Genomic DNA, 16,468 nt, shown 5'->3' with positions numbered 1-16,468 from the left:
AAAAGGATACGATGAGCTACTTGCACTTCCTGTCAGCTTTCATGACTACCAAGGTCTTGATCCATATGATCTAGTGTGGGCTAAAATAACAGGTACTCCTATGTCTTTTCCTTATGAGTGCCGATGCTTCTAGCTGTTAACTGCGATTAGACGCCAATGGTCCTTTCTGTTTATTCTTTCTGTCATCACAGGTTTTATTTTATTGTTTGTAGTCATTGTCTAGATTACTTTGAACTTTTACCGTGTGGTAAGAGTTAGTATTGTAACTATTAGGTAGCTCAATAATCTGTTGACAAGAAAATAAGTTGGTATATACGATGGAGAAGTACTGAATCTCTTAAAGCATAAAGCCATAAAAATCAGCATGCACTGAGGCCTAGGCACAAAGTAAACACGTTGTAATTTCAAGAGGTTAATTTAGTTTTGGTAGGGGTGCATAGGTATAAACAACAAACCATCTTTTCCAAAAAAAAACATGGACCATTCTGCATGCAGTATATTGACATATTAGTTGCTCTCTTGTTTCTGAACATTTTTGAACCAGCTAAGAAGTACTCAAAATCTTAAAGCATAAAGTCATGAACATCCTAGGCACAGAATAATCATGCAGTGAAGATACTTTATTACAAACCATGTATGATATGACACCAACACCAAATCCTTGAAGCAGCCGTCCCATGTAGAGAAGTGATGAGTCCTATGGATTAAACATCCATTAGCAAGCATGAAGCTCGTATCGCCGTGAGAAGAAAAAGGGCAGAAAATAAGCTTGGAAAACATGTGGGTGCATTATGCCATACATTCGTGAAGGAGATGGCGAGCCAATTTGTTGATGTTCTGAATCGCCACCATCGTTAACGACTGAAAATTCAGTAGGCATTTCCATTACTCTGTTATTAGAGTATAAAGGAATAAAACTTTAGTGTAGTCAAGAATTAATTTGTTGCAACTTGCAAGCATATGACATGAACAAAATACTGAACTTTTTTCAGAAAAATTCTTCACCTACACATCTTCTGCAACACCAATTTCTCTTCTCTGATTATCATATCAAATGTCACACGCAACTACTTAAATAACTCATGAGATTCAAGACTAATATAAGGTCAACTCCAAATTTTCATTCGGAGGGAGGGAAGGGTCAAGATTTTCTCACCCCTTTCCGGCCAATGTGCTCGGCCATCTGGCCGCTGGCGATGGCCCCGACCATGGCGCCGATGTGGACAGTGAGTCGAACGCCAAGAACTGCATCACGTGCAGGCACGAAGTTACTCAACATCTTTAGTCCAAGAAGAAGTGGAAACAGAGCAAGCTTAGATGCTCCAGGCACAACCTTCTCATAGTTTTCAATATTTTACTTATGTTTTCAATTTTTTTATAAATTATTTGCAGTTCCATCTGCTTCTCATAGTTTGTGCAATCTTCAAATTCAACTTGTGTTAGAGGCTTCAGTTCTTACAACATATGATACTCGCTTGATCATCATGTATATTCTATAAACATAAAGTGATGCACTGAATGCACTATGCTCTTGCCCATTGTTATTGTGTTTATTCCTATCAGCTAAGATAAATATGTAACTCTCAAAGTTTTAACTATGGGTGTTGGAGGAGATAGATCGGGCAGAACTACAACCTGAGGTTGTGCAGGTTTACGGATACCTCTTGCAAAGGTTATATTATTTTAGGTTTTGGCGAATATATATATATATATATATATATATATATATATATATATATATATATATATATAATAGGTAAATAAAGATCAGTTCATCACTCAAATAATTATGAATACCAATGTAGTAAAGGTATGATGTACACTTTCAAATAACATTTTATAATTCTTTGGTAACGTCACTGAAAACTATTGAATTGTGTTCTCTAATTTATTATAGTTAGCTTTGTTTTGGATTGGGTGCTAATAGAAAACATATCTGTGTATTGATGCATTCACATTTGAAGGGAAACGGCTGAAAATGAAAGGCGACATATTCAATAGTTTTTTCTTTCATTATTCACAATCTCAACTTAGGGAGTGTCTAAAAGAAAATTATGGCATGATTTGTTTCCTTCATTCTTGATTTGTTCAATCTCATACCATATGCTCTGCCCTAGGTTCGAAATACAAAATCTGGAGCCTTGCTCTGAAGGTTCAAGGAGGTGGAAGCGCCAACAATGCCCTCAACAGAGCTGCTCAATTAGATTTGAATCCAAGGATGACATCCAAGAAAAGGTACCAAACTTCCTTTATTACATTAACCATACTAGAGTGGATGTATATGGTGTACTTGGGCAGGGATTCTTAAGGAATTCCAAGATGGTGGCTGCATTTTGCATTGAAATTATGAGGTGAGGCTCAAAAAGATACAGTGGTTACCTGCGGGCTGCGGCGGCGACGACGACGGAGACTAGCCCGGGATCTGGGACAGTGGATGCATTGAGCTCGAGGTGAAGATCAGTCACTGCATCCACGGTCACTATTTTGTTCCTTCTTTTTTTGGAGATGAGCCAAGATGCACGCGTCACTTGTTTCATCAATTTTGTAATTAACTTTAAATTTTGTTTCTGATGATCCCAAATCTGATTTCTCCTGACTCCCTGCTGCTTAATATGTCTATTATGTAATAACATTGCATAGTATAGAAAATAAAGTGGAAGGGGCGCCTTCCACCTGGCACCGCCCAGCTTCCTCTAAGGCGGCGCCACCAGGTGGCGCCCCAACTACTAGTTCAAATAAACAATGCCCATTTTTTATACACGATGAACATTTTGAAAACATACACTAAACATTTTTAAAATACCAATTGAGCACATTTAAATTACATGGGAACATTAAAAAGATAAACAAAGATTATTTTTTAAATAAATGGTGAACATTTTTAAAATTCCATGATGAATGTTTTTAGGACACAATAGAATTGTTGAAGTATATAATAAAAAATATATGATGTACAATTTAAATAGTCGATGAACTATTTAAAGAAGTTTTATCCTTTAAAAACAGAAAAATGAAAATGAAAAAACGGGAAGAACAACATAAGGATAAAATAGAATAGGAACAGGAAAAAAAGGAAAAGGAAAGCCAGAAATATGCTACACACAACCCAAGAAACCAACACTGAAACCAAATAGGGAACCCGAGCAAAAAGAAAATGAAACACTAGACGTAAATGGCCTGACCCACTCCACCCGCGGCAGGTAGGCGAGTGCCACTTCTTGTTTTGTCCTTAGAAAATGAAACCACAAGCAGTATCCTTTGCAATGTTCACTCGCACCTTCTCAAGCACAAACAAGTGGCGCATTGTATGTGCCCCACTTGTCGCAACCTGATAGTTTTGTCTTTTCCATAAATTCATTTATTCAAAGTGTTTTATTTCTTAAACGGTGCGTTCAACCGTTTTCATGGTTGGATTTCTCGCGTCGAGATCTTTGAACTAGATTCCATAAATAATAGGTTTAATTTTTTTCTCAAAAGACTTGGAAGTAAAATACCGGAGCCGAAAACACGGGTTTTTCTTTACTTTTCCCCTTTCTGGAAGGTATAACTACAATTCTTGCGGAAGCAAATCTGTGTCTCCACGAGAAGCAAATTTGCTCCTCTCACAGAATAAAAACAACATGTTTTCCCTTTTGAGAGGCACAACTGTGCTTCACACGGAAGCAAATATGTGCCTCCAAGAGAAGCAAATTTGTTCATTTTGTGGAAGAAAAGAAAACACATAATTTTTTCTTTCCGAGAGCCACAACTATGCTTCTCGCAGAAGCAAATCTGTGCCTCCATGATAAGCAAATTTGTGATTCTCATGGAAATAAAAAATGTGTTTTATTCCTTTTTTGAGAAGCACTATTATGCTTCTTACGAAAGCAAATTTGTGCCTCCACACGAAAAAGGAATGCATTACCCCCTTTTTGATAGGCACTGTTGTGCTTCGATAGGCACCATGTGCTTCTCGTGGAAGCAAAATCAGTGCTTCTGTGAGAAGCAAATTTGTGCTTCTCGTGGAATAAAAAAACAGGTTTTTTCCTTTTTGAGAGGCATAGCTGTGCTTATCGTGGAAACACAAAAAAATTGTGATTTATTTTTATTTTTTATTTCTCCAAAACATAGGAAACACCGACCAAAAACCAGAGAAGGCAAAAAAATTGAAAAATAATAATCTAAAACCTGATAACTCATACAGAAAAACACAAAAATCCGAGAATCCGAGGAAGCGCCCAATATGTGACACGTGGCGATAGTTGGACGACCTGCTTGACGTGCTCTCAGCCCCCCCCCCCCCCCCCTCCCAAAAAAATGACCCTTGTGGGGCTCCAAGTAAGCGGACCTTCCTATATGCCGCTCGTTGCGACGAACTGCAAGCAAACACACATGGGGTCTGGCTAGGCCGGCCCAGTAGAGTGACTTTTTTTAATAGAAGATGGGTCCGGAAGGACCTGGACTTATATTATATAACCATGCAACATTTTACATAGGGACCCAACAAAGAGAAAATTACAACCTAGTCCAAACACTTTGCAGATAGGACCCCATAAGACAAAACTGAAAAGCAATCGAGTCCTTGTTGTCGGCTTCATTCCTGGCCCGATCCCACTGGCACCGGGGACGAGACCACTCGGGGCGGAGGAATGGCTACAACACCGCCAATGAAGGACAGGAGGTAGACAGTGGAAATACTAGGTCGAAGCACCAACTAAGCTGCCTCCATTTTGGCTCGACGGCTGGGGGGAAATAAAGGAGCCGGTCTCCATTGTCAGAACTCCGAGAGGCCGCCCTTCGACCATCAGATGCAGCAGCACAATATGAGAATCGCAGAGGGGTCAGATCTGCACCGAAACCCCCTCCGAGTTGCTGCAGAAATTAGGCTCCAAGGACGAACATGGATAGTTCGGTAGCTTGATCCCCTCCCTCCCTCTTCTTTATATCCACCTCCATGGTAGCTCAAAGAGAAGCAGGAAGGAATGAAATCAAGCACCGGATTTGAGACTCCTGCGAGCTTATTTAGGGGAGGAACGCCGACAAGAACTCCTTCCGCCTCCGGCTTCGGCCACCGGAGCACCGCAAACATGAGCATCACCGTCGCAGGCCACTGGACACAGCTCGCGTGCACCAGCTGCATGTCTCCCATCGGCATAACGCCCGTCCTAAAGACAACCATACATCTGTTCTATACGGGAGTAACCCGAGCTCTTCTCCCTTTCCATCTCTGGCCGGTGGCGTTGCCGGATAGGAGAGGGGCCCGAGCTGCGAGTCTCAAGAGGAGGAGAAGGAGAAGGAGAGGGGGATGAGGGGAAAGGTGTGAGACCTTAGGGCAACAGTAAAAAAAACTAAAAGAGTTGTCCTATGGGCATTGAACTCAAAACTTCATGTTGCTAAACAGATAATCATAGTAAGCCGAGCTGATAACAGTTGGTGATCAATGTGCAACATGAAACTTTAAGAATAATTGCAGCGACAAACCCCTTTTTTTCGAAATTCGAAACAATTTATTTGTAAATGTGAACTAGTTTTTAATGGCATAATTGGTTTGATGCCAAAAGTTGGCAACTGCGAAATTTTGGCTAGAGATTGGTTGCTTGCCAATCTCATAAAAGGTTGCTTGCCAATCTCATAAAAGGTTGCCAAATGTTGGCAACTTTTAATTTTGCCAAATGTTGGTCACAAACCAATCATCCTCTAAAATTCCAAAACATTTTTTGAGAAGTGTGAACAATTCCTGGAAAAACACGACCAATTTTGAAAATGTGACCATTTTGTAAAATCATCAATATTTTTAGAAAACGAATAATTTTTTAAAGGGGAAAACATTTTTTGAAAATATATTTATTTTGGAGTATTTGAACGTTCCCTGAATTTCTTGAAAGAAGTTATAAACATGGACAATTCTTAAATTTCTAATTATTTTAGAAAAACATACAAGCTTTTTTGCAATTTTTTTCTTCACAAAAATATTAAATAAAAATAGTGAAGAAAAAGACAATAAAATAGGAAAATAGGAAAATAAAAAAATGGGTCTGCCAAGTCAGCAGGATCCCTGTGCGAAATCCTGACTATTTATCGTAGCAAGCGGCACATAGGATTTTTCTAAATAAGTACGCCCTCGGTCATGGGCTTGTTCGGGGTCATGTAAGGTGTTGACAACTGTACCGTCCGATATTATTCTAGAGTTTTTATTTTCTTTCAGTTTACAAATCACTGAAAACATATTTTAAAAATATTTTTTCCAAATGTGTATTTTTTAATTTTTGAACAGGTTGATTTTTCCATCTTTAAAAAGGAATAAGAAATAATTTCAATTTTTTAAAATAAAAATGTTATTCAATTTGGAAAGATTTTGTGAAATCTCTAACATTATTGTTTGGGAAAATGGGATTTCCAAAAACTGCAAATATGGTTTACAAATTTGTGCACAATTTTTGAAAATAAGAACATCATGCAAAATTATTTATCATTTTCAAATCACAATTGGTTTTGGAACTGTTGAACATTTTTAGGAAACACAATTTTTTTTTGCAAATTTGAACTTTTTTGCAATTAATCTCAAACATTTTTTCAAATTTGCAAATCTCTTTCATAATTTTGATCTTCTTTAGAAAAATAGTGAACAAAATTTAAATCTTTTGAGATAGATAACAAAATAAAGATATACCAAAAATAAATTGTAAAGAAAAAACAAAAAAGGAATGAGAAAACATGCGAGGAAAAGGTTTCTAAAATGGCTAGAAACCTTCTAGAAGGTTCGTAACTTGGTCGTGTAGTACATTGGCTCTGTACAAGTGGGCTAGCCCATTTACATCGCTCGCTCTCCTTATTTGTCTTAAAAGACCCTCTATTTTTGAGGCAAAATGCGTGAAATATGGTTCGCCTTATGGCACTGGCGAAACATGTAATTAGTATTGGATTACCACAGCCTTCTTGGGTCATGCGAGTTATAGCTCTAGAGATGCTTTTTTTTCACGATTGGATTATCATAACCTTCTTGGGTCGATCGAACTAGGCGGCCATAATATGCACACACTTGTCAGATAGTTCCCTTGCCTGAGTTGACGACCAAAACAAATGGATCTACGATCTTGCTTTACCTTTTACCAACAAACCAATAGATTACATATCGGCAAGTCCTACTTGCCGCTCATTGCGTCAAATAATAGGCCAGACGCATAGGCGTGCCCACAGATGCGCCAAGGCCAATTCGCCGTACACATTTGAGTCTTTCTAGATTTCAGGAACCTTCTGGAAGGTTTTGGTCTGTTTTTTCACGTTGTTTCTTTCACCTTCTTTGGTTTTCTTCATTATTCGTTTTTATTAAAAACAATTAATATTTCCATTGAAGTTTGTAAATTTCAAAACAATGTCAGTATTTGCAAAATGATATTTTTAATTTGAAAAATATTTACAAGTTCAACTTTTTCTAATTATTAGTAAAAATTTGGAATTAAAAAATGTTCAGAATTTTTAGAAGGTTTTCTAAAGTTCAAATGTTTTTCCTAATTTTAAATATGTCTTTTTTAAAGAAAGTTCATGTTTTTAAACAATATTCAGATTTTAAAAATCACATTTTTGAGAATTGTTCGTGTTTCCAAAAAATATTTGAGTTTTTTTAAATAAATGTTCACATTTTGAACAGATGTTCCCAATATTTTTAAAAAATAATCACTTCTTGGAATTATTATTTTGTATTTTTCAGAAAAAATGAAAGGAAAAAAATGAATGGAGCGAAAATTAAAAAAATGATCACTCCTACACGGAACCAAGCTGCTGCAGTACCCCGAACCAAACAGCCAATTCTCGTCAAGATCATATGTTGATGTTAGCTGGTTCATTTAGTTAATTCTCATCAAGATGAGAGTTAGACGCACCCTAGAATATATTCTTGTGGATTTTTTTGAATTTCTGGTAAAATACTACCTATATAATTTTTGCTGTTTTAAGAGGAAAAAGAGGGAATGACCCTTGGCCTCTTTCCCATCGAGTGATGCACATTCATACTTAATTTTGCTCTTATGCTGTTGTCCAACTAAATCTACTCTATTGATCACTGAATCGGTGAAAAAACATTCAGAAGCAGTCGCTCGCGTCGCTCCTGGGGGCCGCTCGGGTGATCTAGACCTCAGCCGCCGCCGTCGGAGGAAGTCACCGGGCTAAGCCTGCGTGACCGACGGCGGTGACGGGCTTTCATTTCCTCGCGCGGCGGATGGCGGCGCGGGCCTTTCATCCCCACGCGGTGGGATCTTCGGCTGTTGCAGATCGGCGGACCTTGTGTGGCGACCTTGGCGACCCTATGGCCGCGAGGCCAGCATGAAGCTTGGTTCGAGGGACTCGGCGCGGCCAAGCCCCTCATCTCCGCGTGGTGCGGGTGGTGACGGTGGTGCCTCCATGATAAGAAAATTTGTGATTCTCATGGAAATAAAAAGTGTGTTTTATTCCTTTTCTGAGAAGCACCGTCATGCTTCTTACGAAAACAAATTCGTGCCTCCACACGAAAAATGAATGCACCCCCCTTTTCGATAGGCACCGCTGTGCTTTAATAGGCACCATGTGCTTCTCGCGGAAGCAAAATCTGTGCTTCCATGTGAAGCAAATTTGTGCTTCTTGTGGAATAAAAAAACAAGTTTTTTTCCTTTTTGAGAGGCATAGTTGTGCTTCTCGTGGAAACACAAAAAAATTGTGATTTGTTTTTGATATTTTATTTCTCCAAAACATAGAAAAAACCGGACAAAAACCGAGAGGACAAAAAACTTGAAAAATAATAATCTAAAACCTGATAACGCATACAGAAAAAACACAAAAACCCGAGGAAGCGCCCAATATGTGACAGATGGCGGTAGCTGGACGACCTGCTTGACGTGCTCTCAGCCCCCTCAAAATGACCCTTGCGGGGCTCCAAATAAGCGGGCCTTCCTATGTGTCGCTGGTTCCGACGAACTGCCAAGCAAACACACATGGGGTCTGGCTAGACCGGCCCAGCAGAGATGTGAGACTTTTTTTTAACAGAAGAAGTGTCCCGAAGGACCCGGACTTATATTAGATAACCATGCAACATTTTACATAAGGACCCAGCAAACAGAAAATTACAACCAGTCCAAACACTTTGCAGATAGGACCCCAGAAGACAAAACTGAAAAGCAATCGAGTCCGTGTTGTCGGCTTCGTTCCTAGCCCGATCCCACCGCCACCGGGGACGAGACCACTTGGGGCGGAGGAATGGCTACAATACCGCTAATGAAGGACCGGAGGTAGACAGTGGAAATACTAGGTCGAAGCACCAACTAAGCTGCCTCCCTTTTGGCTCGACGGCTGGGAGGAAATAAAGGAGCCGGTCTCCATCGTTGGAACTCCGAGAGGTCGCCCTTCGACCATGAGATGCAGCATCACAATATGAGAACCGCAGAGGGCTCAGATCTGCACCGAAACCCCCACCGAGTTGCTGCAGAAATTAGGCTCCAAGGACGAACATGAATAGTGTTGGGGAACGCAGTATTTCAATTTTTTTTCCTACGATCACGCAAGATCTATCTAGGAGATGCATAACAACGAGCGGGGAGAGTGTGTCTACGTACCCTTGTAGACCAAAAGTGGAAGCGTTGAGTAACGTGGTTGATGTAGTCGAATGTCTTCGCGATCCAACCGATTAAGTACCGAACGCACGGCACCTCCGCGATCTGCACACGTTCAGCTCGGTGACGTCCCTCGAACTCTAGATCCAGCTGAGGCTGAGGGAGAGTTTCGTCAGCACGACGGCGTGTTGACGGTGATGATGAAGTTACCGACGCAGGGCTTCGCCTAAGCACTACGACAATATGACCGAGGTGGAAATCTGTGGAGGGGGGCACCGCACACGGCTAAGAAATCAACTTGTGTGTCTATGGGGTGCCCCCTCCCCCGTATATAAAGGAGTGGAGGAGGGGGGTGGCCGGCCTCATGAGGTGTGCCCCGAGGGGGTAATCCTACTCCTACTAGGAGTAGGTTCCCCCCTTTCCTAGTCCAACTAGGAGGGGAAGGAAAGGGAAGAGGGAGAGAAGGAAAGGGGGGGCCGGCCCCCTCCCAATTCGGATTGGACTTGGGGGGTGCGCCCCTCCACTTGGCCGCCTCCTCCCCTCTTCCACTAAAGCCCATGAAGGCCCATTAACCCCCCGGGGCGTTCCGGTAAACCCCCGGTACTCCGGAAAATGCCTGAACCTATCTGAAACCTTTCCGGTGTCCAAACATAACCTTCCAATATATCAATCTTTATGTCTCGACCATTTAGAGACTCCTCTTCATGTCCGTGATCACATCCGGGACTCCGAACAACCTTCGGTACATCAAATCATATAACTCACAATACATATCATCATCAAACGTTAAGCGTGCGGACACTACGGGTTGGAGAACTATGTAAACATGACCGAGAATCATCTCCGGTCAATAACCAATAGCGGAACCTGGATGCTCATATTGGTTCCTACATATTCTACAAAGATCTTTATCGGTCAAACCGCATAACAACATATGTTGTTCCCTTTGTCATCGGTATGTTACCTGCCCGAGATTCGGTCGTCGGTATCATCATACCTAGTTCAATCTCATCACCGGCAAGTCTCTTTACTCGTTCCATAATGCATCATGCCGTAACTAACTCATTAGTCACATTGCTTTCAAGGCTCATAGTGATGTGCATTACCGAGAGGGCCCAGAGATACCTCACCGACAATCGGAGTGAAAAATCCTAATCTCAATCTATGCCAACTCAACAAACACCATTGGAGACACCTATAGAGCATCTTTATAATCACCCAGTTACGTTGTGACGTTTGATAGCACACTAAGTGTTCCTCCGATATTCGGGAGTTGCATAATCTCATAGTCATAGGAACATGTATAAGTTATGGAGAAATCAATAGCAATAAACTAAACGATCATAGTGCTAAGATAACGGATGGGTCTAGTCCATCACATCATTCTCTAATGATGTGACCCCGTTCATAAAATGACAACACATGTCTATGGCTAGGAAACTTAACTATCTTTGATCAACGAGCTAGTCTAGTAGAGGCATACTAGGGACACTCTGTTTGTCTATGTATTCACACATGTACTAAGTTTCCGGTTAATACAATTCTAGCATGAATAATAAACATTTATCATGATATAAGGAAATATAAATAACAACTTTATTATTGCCTCTAGGGCATATTTCCTTCAGTCTCCCACTTGCAGTAGAGTCAATAATCTAGATTACACAGTAATGATTCTAACACCCATGGAGTCTTGGTGCTGATCATGTTTTTCTCGTGAGAGGCTTAGTCAAGGGTCTGCAACATTCAGATCCGTATGTATCTTGCAAATCTCTATGTCTCCTTCCTTGACTTGATCGTGGATGGAATTGAAGCGTCTCTTGATGTGCTTGGTTCTCTTATGAAATCTGGATTCCTTTGCCAAGGCAATTGCACCAGTATTGTCACAAAAGATTTTCATTGGACCCGATGCACTAGGTATTATACCTAGATCGGATATGAACTCCTTCATCCTGACTCCTTCATCTGCTACTTCCGAAGCATCTATGTATTCTGCTTCACACGTAGATCCCACCACGACGCTCTGGTTAGAACTACACCAACTGACAGCTCCACCATTCAATAAAAATATGTATCCGGTTGCTACCTCTTGAGCATTGCGTTGGTTTTCCCTTGAAGAGGAAAGGGTGATGCAGCAAAGTAGCGTAAGTATTTCCCTCAGTTTTTGAGAACCAAGGTATCAATCCAGTAGGAGACTACATGCAAGTCCCTCGTACCTACACAAACAAATAAGAACCTCGCAACCAACGCGATAAAGGGGTTGTCAATCCCTTCACGGTCACTTACGAGAGTGAGATCTGATAGAGATAATAATAATAAGATAAATATTTTTGGTATTTTTATGATATAGATTGAAAGTAAAGATTGCAAAATAATGGTAATAGAAATAGCTTGTTGACGGGAGATTAATATAAAGGAGGATAGACCCGGTGGGCCATAGGTTTCACTAGTGGCTTCTCTCAAGATAGCATAAGTATTACGGTGGGTGAACAAATTACTGTCGAGCAATTGATAGAAAAAGTGCATAATTATGAGAATATCTAGGCATGATCATGTATATAGGCATCACTTAAGGTATCAAATAGATCTCCAAGAAGATCGAGGAGAACATTGTATTGAGATCCAAAGAGAGAGAAGAAGCCATCTAGCTAATAACTATGGACCTGAAGGTCTGAAGTAAACTACTCACACATCATCGGAGGGGCCATGGAGTTGATGTAGAGGACCTCCGTGATTGATTCCCCCTCCGGTGGAGCTCCAGAAAAGGCCCCAAGATGGGATCTCTTTGGTACAGAAGGTTGCAGCGGTGGAAATAGGGTTTCATGGTGCTCCTGGATGTTTTCGGGGTATATGAATATATATAGGAGGAAGAAGTAGGTCGGTGGAGCCACGAGGGGCCCATGAGGGGGAGGGCAAGCCCAAGGGCGTAGGCGCGCCCCCTGCCTCGTGGCCTCCTTGTTGGTTTCTTGACGTCCACTCCAAGTCCCCTGGATCACGTTTGTTCCAAAAATAACTCTCCCGAAGGTTTTATTCTGTTTGATATTCCTTTTCTGCGAAACACTGAAATAGGCAAAAAACAACAATTTGCACTGGGCCTTGGGTTAGTAGGTTAGTCCCAAAAATAATATAAAAGTGTATAAATAAGCCCATTAACATCCAAAATAGATAATATAATAGCATGGAACAATCAAAAATTATAGATACGTTGGAGACGTATCAAGCATCCCCAAGCTTAATTCCTGCTTGTCCTCGAGTAGGTAAATGATAAAAACAGAATTTTTTTATGTGGAATGCTACCTAGCATAATTCTCAATGTAATTTTCTTTATTATGGCATGAATGTTCAGATCCGAGAGATTCAAGACAAAAGTTTAATATTGACATAAAAATAATAATACTTCAAGCATACTAACTAAGCAATCATGTCTTCTCAAAATAACATGGCAAACGAAAGTTCATCCCTACAAAATCATATAGTTTGGTCATGCTCCATTTTCATCACACAAGAATGCTCTCATCTTGCACAACCCCGATGACAAGCCAAGCAATTGTTTCATACTTTAGTAATCTCAAACTTTTTTCAACTTTCACGCAATACATGAGCATGAGCCATGGATATAACACTATGGGTGGAATAGAATAATGATAGGGGGTTATGTGGAGAAGACAAAAAAGGAGAAAGTCTCACATCGACGAGGCTGATCAACGGGCTAGGGAGATGCCCATCAATTGATGTCAATGCAAGGAGTAGGGATTGCCATGCAACAGATGCACTAGAGCTATAAATATATGAAAGCTCAACATAAGGAACTAAGTGGGTGAGCATCCAACTTGCTTGCTCACGAATACCTAGGGCATTTGAGGAATCCCATTGTTGGAATATACAAGCCAAGTTCTATAATGAAAAATTCCAACTAGTATATGAAAGTGACAAAACAAGAGACTCTCTATCATAAAGATCATCGTGCTACTTTGAAGCACAAGTGTGAAAAAAGGATAGTAGCATTGTCCCTTTTATTTCTTTTCTTTTTCTTTTTTTGGGCCTTCACATTTTTTATTTGGCCTTTCTTCTTTTTTTATTTGGGACAATGCTCTATTAATGATGATCATCACACTTCTATTTATTTACAACTCAATGAATACAACTCAATACTAGAACAAAGTATGACTCTATATGAATGCCTCCGACGGTGTATCGGGAAGTGCAACGAATCAAGAGTGACATGTATGATAAATTATGCATGGTGGCTTTGCCACAAATACGATGTCAACTACATGATCATGCAAAGCAATATGACAATGATGAAGCATGTCATAAATGAAACGATGGAAAGTTGCATGGCAATATATCTCGGAAGGGCTATGGAAATGCCATAATAGGTAGGTGTGACACCCTCGATTCAATCATACACTAATCATACACGCAAATGTGTACGATCAAGATCAAGGACTCACGGGAAGATATCACAACACAACTCTAGACACAACTTAAAATAATACAAGCTTTACATTACAAGCCAGGGGCCTCGAGGGCTCGAATACACAAGAGTCAGCGGAAGCAACATTATCTGAGTACAGACATGAGTTAAACTAGTTTGCCTTAAGAAGGCTAGCACAAAAACAACAACGATCAAAAAGGCAAGGCCTCCTGCCTGGGAGCCTCCTAACTACTCCAAGTCGTCAGCGGACGTCACGTTGTAGTAGGCACTCTCGGGGTAGTGGAAATCATCAGTTGTGTCATCTGGCTCCTTGGATCCGTCATCTGGTCGCAACAATCGGGTATGGTGAAAAAAGAAGTAGCAAAGCAACTGTGAGTACTCATCCAAAGTACTCACAAGACTTACATCAGATCTAAACTAAGTATGCATCTGTATTAAGGAAAATGGGCTGTATCTGTGGACTAAACTGCAGAATGCCAGAAGAGAAGGGGAAAGCCTAGCCTATCGAAGACTAGCATCTTCAAGCATCTTCAAGCATATAGAAGAGTACACATCGACATAATGTAAAGTAGTAATAGAGTTATCAACCTCGGCCAGAGATCCTTTCTCGACTCCCTGCGAGAAAGCAATCCCAGAGCCATACTATCCATTTATCATCACAATCCAATTCTCATCACCATCCAGTTCTCATCACAAGTATCCAGTTCTAGTTGTATCGATCAGGATACAACTCCAAGTGCCCGTTACCGTAGGACAGGCTCCCGATAGATGTTTTCTTCCCTGCAGGGGTGCACTAACTTACCCACCACGCTCGATTAACTCCGGCCGGACACACTTTCTTGGGTCATGCCCGGCCTCGGCCAAACAATACGCCGCAACCCGACCTAGGCTTAATAGAGAGGCCAGCACGCCGGACTAAACCTATGCCCCCAGGGGTCATGGGCCATCGCCCCGCGAACTCCTGCACGTTGCGTGGGCGGCCGGTGAGCAGACCTAGCTACCACCTTCAAAAAGGCAGGTGCTTACCAGTCCAACCCGGTGCGCGCCGCTCAGTCGCTAACGTCAATTAAGCTTTGGCTGATGCATACGACGCATAACGCCCATACAATGCCCATGTGATGGTTAGTGCTATCAGGCCAAAGGCCTCTCGGATCAAATATCTAAATCATAGTGGATTAGGAGAACACGGTAATGAGTAGAGACTCACGATCGATGTGACCCCATCGCCCCGTCTCGAGTACTTGCGGCAAGGGCTAAGAATGCTCGGCCACGCCTCGTAAGTATCTCGCGGGCACCTTCCAGGTCAACCCGACTCCACATCACTCGCTATTAAGCTCGTGCGGGTACCCCCCAGGGCCGACCCGTCTTTAGTAACATGGCTCAGTGCAAAGTCATAGTAACCATAGTAACTGTCTGTCTAACACCAAGGGGAAAACCAACGGAATCACCCCCGGTGAATTCCACTCGATGTTGTCATCAAGGTGAACGTAAGAGGATCCACCCTCGAGGTTCACACTTGAGGGGTTGCACGACAGAGCCGTATCAGAAGTAGTTAAGGAGGAGGAAATCACCCTCGACGACCACGACCGAATAGCTACACTATAGAGGTCTCATCAGGAGTGATGTAAGAGGTTCCACCCTCGGCACTCGATGGTAAATCTGCAGAGTCGTACAAGTAGGGGGGTGATGTGCGGTGTCGGGGCCTGGACGTCGATAATGTTGACCGAGTCTTCGAACATAAAGCGAGGCAACTGGGACAAGGTGGGGTCACTGATGGATCTCTAACCAACCTATACTAAGCAGTTTAGGATAAGCAGGTAAGGTATGAAAGCAGGTAACAACAACAGGCTATGCATCAGAGTAGGATCATACAGAAAGCAGTAGCAGTTCTGATGCAAGCATGAGAGGGAAAGAAATGGGCGATATCGAAATGCTCAAGGGGGGTTTGCTTGCCTGGAAGCTCTATTGAAAAGGAAGAAGTGTCGTCGACGTAGTCGATCACAGGGGCATCAGCAGCGGTCTCGGGGTCTACCAGAGAGAAGAGGGGGAAGAAACATTAAATACAGAGCAAACAGATGCATCACTAAGCATAACATGGTAATACGCGGTGCTAGGGGTGAACTAACGCAGGGCTACACGATACCGGCGAAGGGGGAAAACATCCGGGAATGTTTTCCCGGTGTTAGGCATTTTCAGACAGACGCACCGGAGGGGGAAAGTTGCAGGTTCGCTATGCTAGGGATGCATGATAGATGAACTGAGAGCGTATTCGAATTAGTCTCATCGTTCTGAGCAACTTTCATGTACAAAGTATTTCCATCCGAGTTACGGTTTATTTTCTACGAATTTTCAAAGTTTTAAACATTTTCTGGAATTAAATTAAATTAACAGAAAAGGAAAATTGCATCAGCATGACGTCATAGTGACGTCAACTGTCAACAGGACGGCTGACCAGGTCAAACTGACTAGTGGG

Source organism: Triticum urartu, chromosome 3A, assembly GCF_056163025.1.
Source record: "Triticum urartu cultivar PI428250 chromosome 3A, HENAU_Tu73, whole genome shotgun sequence".
In the NCBI taxonomy this organism is placed as follows: Eukaryota; Viridiplantae; Streptophyta; class Magnoliopsida; order Poales; family Poaceae; genus Triticum; species Triticum urartu.
This window is presented reverse-complemented; position numbering follows the sequence as displayed.